General features: G+C 38.4%; 1 pseudogene; it reads right to left on the bottom strand.

The window, feature by feature from the left end:
• Window positions 1-1,829: 1,829 nt before the first annotated feature.
• Window positions 1,830-3,155, bottom strand: LOC139897449 (protein FAF-like, chloroplastic; annotated as a pseudogene).
• Between the last annotated feature and the right edge of the window lie 2,915 nt (window positions 3,156-6,070).

Here is a 6,070-nt window from a genome sequence, read left to right as displayed (position 1 = left end):
AAAAATGAGAGTCGTTATAGTTAGTGATATATTTCGTTGTTCACTAACGGTTGCTATGAATGGATATGTGTTGTCCGAACCACCCAGGGGTTAGTGATATATTTCGTTGTACACTAACGGTTGTTATGAACACCGATGAGAAATTCGAGTACCATTTTCTTGTACGATTGGTTAACCATGGTTTATAATTGTTGATGTTAGCATTTAATTATTATTATGATTATTATGCTAATGATGTTGCTAGTTGTACGGTTTTGATGATACTAGCTTGTGCGAATTGATATATGTGGTAATCGCGGTACAATTGACGTTACTAGCTTTTATGCTTTGATAAACGAGAGTATTGTGGTAAGATTGAGGATGCTAGTTTCTTATGCTTTGACATGCGGGATTAATGTGTGGTTTGGGTAAAGGAGTGCAAGTAGGTAAATTATATATGTATGTGTGTAGCTATTGCACTCACTAAGCTTTAGCTTACCCTCTCGTTGTTTACATTTTTATAGATTTGCATGGATGCGGTGGCTCGGGTAAGCGTGGAAACTAGTGGACTTGCGTAGTTGCTTATAAGACATGCTTTTGGATTTGATTAGGATTGAGTAGCGTATCCCCAATCACCATGCTCGGTCTTTATTTTCGTGTTAAAACTCACGTGGTCGGAAACTTGTATTTTTGTACGAAAGTCGTAAAACGGCCGATGTGAGCCCGGTGTTGTAAAACTTGTTTTATCGTGGGAAATTCTTAGTTTTACTTATTATGACGTGTCTTGATAATTGGTTTCGTTTAAAAGTGTCGGGAAGCGGGTTTTCCGCTCGCGTGTAATTGTAAAACTGATCAGAAATCCTTAGTTCATTTGGACGCCGTCTAAAAGGCTTGGCCGCCGTCCTGTACTTCACTGCTGGACGCCGTCCAGATAACTGGACGCCGTCCAGATGCACTGTCTCACAAATTTTTTTTTTTAGTCGTGTTTTTGGTATAACGTGGGTTGGGTCGTTACACTTGAGGACAAGGTTGTTTTTGAACCCAAGGGTATTGATACGATCGGTTATACGTGGGCAAGTATGAAGAAACAGTTTCGTACGTATGAACGGTTTTGTACGTAAGAAGTGGAGTTTATTTCTTCACGTTTCACAAGTCATCACACTCCTTCCATGTATCCCATGATCTACCTTGTTTTATTTATTTATTGCATGTAGTTATGAAGAAGTTATCCATGTTCTAGAATAGCAAGAAGTAACCGTAAGTTTATATTAGTATAAATATGTGATGCTTTGTTTTAAATTATGAATGAAAATGTGGTTTAGACCAATCTCTCTTCTTAGTCTTTATTTCTTTGAAGATTAGCCGTTTTAAAATCGGCTTTATCATTGGAGTTAGCGGTCGACTCGAATAGACCGTATCACACCCTGTCAAACATACATATAACATTCGATTTCGGAATGGCAACTTAATTAGAATATTAGCATTGCGGAAAGAGTTATGAAATATTGTGGTGACGTGACATGAAAACAAGGGTTTGCTTGAAAGTACGTTATGGAGGCCACGTTGAAGATAAAATACTACAATCCTACCGAATATTCGATCTCCTCCAGTTTTCAAATCATCCACACACCCACAACACTCCGTTAAGTTTCAACAAACTTTATTATCTTTTAATCATAAAGTTTCAACTAGTTCTTGCGAAACTCATAATTATGCTACATTTTTGTTTAAAATCTCTCAACACTCTTTCATTTCCTTATTCAGAGAGATACGCAGATATATGTTTTGATATAGAAATTAGAAATATAAAAAAAAGTGGTTTGATTAGTGGAAGTGAGTGAGAGGTTGAATTAGGAGGTGGCTAGACAAAATGGCTCCCACATCATAAGTGACCTTCGTGGCTCTTTGCACCCGTTGAATGATGGTAACAAACAGTCTGATTGATTGCCTCTTAAAAGTACCAAGTCTTTGTTTTTGGTTGGTGGACTATGTTGAGTTATGAGTGGATCAATCACACTTGCTACACTCGGTTTAGTCCTCCAAAAGTACTGGTACGAATTTACTAATGTAGCGGTTGGTGGTCGTGGTGGCAACCCGTTTGTTGGTCGTGGTGGAAGCGATTTTACGATAGGTGTTTTCATTTCTTTGTCCTTATCAAACATCTCAACCTTTGAGAGTTTTTTGTTCATGTTTCGGGACCACGATGGATTGTTAATATTGACGTCCCTTTCGATGATCTTTTTTGTTGTGATGGTTAATTTGTGTACATTGATCATGCCACTTGGCGAATTAAGTGGTCGTCGTTGTTCAAAGATTCCATTTTCTTTGTTTTTGACATCAATCTCCATCCCGTATTCGTTTGAATACTTTTGGTTCTTTGTATTTATTTCTTCATTGGATACGTTGATGACGTGGACGAATTCCATTAGTGATGGTTGTTGTTTCTCGTTGTTGATAAGATTGAGGAGGAATCGACCATCTTAGCGTTGAGCTTCGAAGTATTTTTGTGGCGGGATGGAAACGGCTTCGAGGACTAAATGACCATCGATTCGTCGGGAATGCATTTGAAGGGAAGGGCTGTCGGTATGTGCGGCCGCAAGAGAGGGTAGAGGAGGCGGGAAAGAACGAGCCATTTGACATTTATTATTCAAAAATCTTGTTGCAGGCTTAGAGACGACTTTATGTTTGTCAGTTGGTTGTTGCTGGTGTAATTGTTTTGGTTGTGGTTGTGTTAGTTCTTGTTCGTGTTTGTTCTCACTTGCATTAGATGATGCGAACGAGAATATATCTGATCCGGTCTCTGATCCGAGACTCTCAGTGCAAACTTTGAGGCTCTTCTCGCTCAACGAGCGAGCAGGTTTCATAACAAGGGGGTGAACATATGTTGCCCCCGAGTCGTCTAATTGCTTCTTTTGTGACATGATCGTGGTCCAAATATCAATTCGTTTTGGACCCTCATTGGCGTGTTCTTCTTCGTGTGATTCACCAGACGAAGAAGAATGTGAAAAATCATTTGCAATATGTTCTGAAGAGGCGATCTATTTCATGCTACTCTCTCCAAGCCATCTATTGGATGACATATCGGCGGAGAGAGTGCGTCTAAGAAACGCAACCATATGTGTTTTTTCCGGGTTTTCGGATCGAAGAATTGATACTATGCCATGCATATGGCTCATATGATTGGATTATAATTTGATCAGTTGATTTGGTGAGTGTTTAACTTCGATGGAGAATGGAAGTAATGATGGATGAGCATAAGTGCATGAAGAACAAGGGTAAGTGGATCGGTGGTATTTGTAGGGAAAGGAAATTGGAACCATGTTCATTGGGACCCATTTTTGTTCGACTTTATGTATATTTAATTATATTATTCGAAATTGTAGGATTAACAAATTAATATTAAAAAATCTATCTATATATGCTACATAGATGGCATTCTCGAGTCTCGACTATAATCCATAATTGATGATTCTATATATGCTACGTAAACGCTTTCTATTTCGCTCTTTCTAGATTATTTGACCTTTAATATTTTTTCTATAATGATTCTATAGAATTAAGAATTATCTACGAAACCTATTTATCCTGAAAATAAAGAATATAATTAGGTCCGGGTTTTCTAAGAAAATTAACCCATGGACATTGAACATGTAAACTCATACTTGATAAGGTTGGAAAAATCAGTATTCGGGAAGTACTTGATTGGAACTTCATAATAAGTAATTGAAAATTCGGGATTTAATTGATAATTACTCGGATTTTACCTTTTATTAATTTAAATATTAAATTTGAAAATATATAAGTAAACACTGAAGAAAACTAAAACTTAAAAATAAATTTTACCATAATTGTCTAAAATTATTCATTTTATGCATTATATAAGCAAAGACATGCTAAAATTAATGTTAAAATCTTTACTAATTTTAACTTGGCCGACTTTTATCAACAAATTCAATTTTGACCATTTAACCGACGTTAACTAATTAATTAAACAAATTTTGAAAAATCAAAACAGACCGCTTTTAAAAATAAGTAATTTGGGATCAATCGTGACAGACTAAGGTAAGTTATGATTTATACACTATAAAAACAAAGACATGTTTATGTAGAGTTTAATGAGATTACTTTTATGAAGAGATTATTCGTTCAACTGTTAACGTGATTAATTTTAAGGAGAGATTATTCGATCATGTAGGATCGTGTAAACAGGATTAAACGATCTGAGATTCAATAACGAGTGCATAAAATCTCGTTATTGGGTTTTATACCAAAATACTCTAATAACCTTTGATCTTAAAGAAGAAAACGTCTTTAGTATGTTAAAGATCGACATAGATGAATGCTAGAACACCAGGGTATCGGTTTAAACGTGTAGGATTGGTTAGGATTCGCAGCCATAACACTGAACCCGTAATACCCATAATATACACACAGCCGGTGCAACCGTGCGGTTGCATTGTCTATCCGTAGGGTTGCAAACCTTCAACCGTGCGGTTGCATTCTGTTAGTACGTATTTCTCTACTAGAGAGTAGGTATATACGTACTAGTGCAAGGTAGAATGAACCATGTAAGGAGTAGTTTGCCGATTGACGTTTACTCTCGGGACGAATCCCTGCAGACGCGAATCATGGTCTGAAACCATGGCGTGGCTTAAGTCAATCTTAAAATAGGGCTTACGTATGTTTTGCCTGTATCCTGAGTGATAAAAAATATTGCTGAGTCATATATGAGAAAATATGATGTGTAGTGTGCCTTAGAGCTGGGCGGCCTTGGAGCTGGGCGGCCTTGGAGCTGGGCTGCTGAGGTCATGTGCCATGGAACTGGGAGGATGAGGTTATGTTCCTTGGAGCTGGGCGGCCTTGGAGTTGGGCGGACTTGGAGCTGGGCGGCCTTGGAGCTGGGCGGCTGAGGTCAGGTGCCATGGAGCTGGGAGGATGAGGTCACGTGCCTTGGAGCTGAGAGGATGAGGTCACGTGCCATGGAGCTGAGAGGATGAGGTCACGCGCTTTGGAGCTGGGCGGATGGCAGATGGAATCTAGAGAGAGAAAGTGTGTGTGAGAGAGAAAGTGGAGCGTCTGATCTCTTATCTGATGTCCAAATGAGGTGGGGAACTCCTCTATTTATAGGCAAATCTTGGGCTGGTAAGGAAGCTTCATGGGCTACTTGTTGGGCCTGATTAATTCTAAAACCCAGTTGCTTACGTGTTTTCACTAATTTGGGCATAACTTTGTCATACAAAGTCGGATTTAAGTGATTCACAAGCCAAAACGTTTGTAACTCAGAGCTCCACAACTTTCATTTTATGCGTGTAGACCATAGGATACACCATTAAATCCCCCCATTTTGATGTGTTTATTTTTGCAGAAAATAAACACATTAAACTTAAAAAGAAAACAAGTGCCTTTTCTACCTTGGGAACATAATTATGCTGTTATCTGGTACCTAAATGATGTGTCGTTTAATGATCCTCAAAATAACTCGAATTTTGAGTATGTAGTAGGCTTTATAATGTTGGAAAATAATGCCATTTATGAAGCAACTGAGTCATATGCCTGATTAAATGTATATTTGGAAACTTATTATCACTTTATGATTGATTAACTTCTGTTGGTACGATTTTCCGTGTAGCAGATGTAAGGTATAATAACTGCTTCGCGTTGTATGACGCCGACTGATGTTTGCCCTCGAGAAATAATCTCTGCAGACCCGGAACACGGATGAGAGATCTGTGGGGTGGCCTCAATCAGTCTTTGGATCAATTTGTAATTGATCCGTCTAGCGTTCTGTTGCTAAACGGTTAATGTGCTTTTAGAATGAGAAAGAAATGTGTGAGGGGGAATTTATACTTCTCTCTGACAGAAGTTCAGATGTCAAATGTGGTGACCCAAGGGGTCTACTTACAGGCGTTGAATGTCCAATTTTTTCGGGATACACGTGTCAATCGCTGATTAATTCTGTTGTGCGAAATATCCGGAAACGACTTTGGTGTTGCTGACGTGGTCGCGTGCTGCTCACGTGCCTAGTAAAAAGACTTTAAGCATAAAAGCTGCCTGCTGTACGCTGACATGATATGTTTATTCTTAATGTTTT

Source organism: Rutidosis leptorrhynchoides, chromosome 3 (genome assembly GCF_046630445.1).
Source record: "Rutidosis leptorrhynchoides isolate AG116_Rl617_1_P2 chromosome 3, CSIRO_AGI_Rlap_v1, whole genome shotgun sequence".
Lineage (NCBI taxonomy): Eukaryota > Viridiplantae > Streptophyta > Magnoliopsida > Asterales > Asteraceae > Rutidosis > Rutidosis leptorrhynchoides.
The sequence above is the reverse complement of the archived record's forward strand: the minus strand, read 5'-3'. Positions and strand labels throughout refer to the sequence as shown.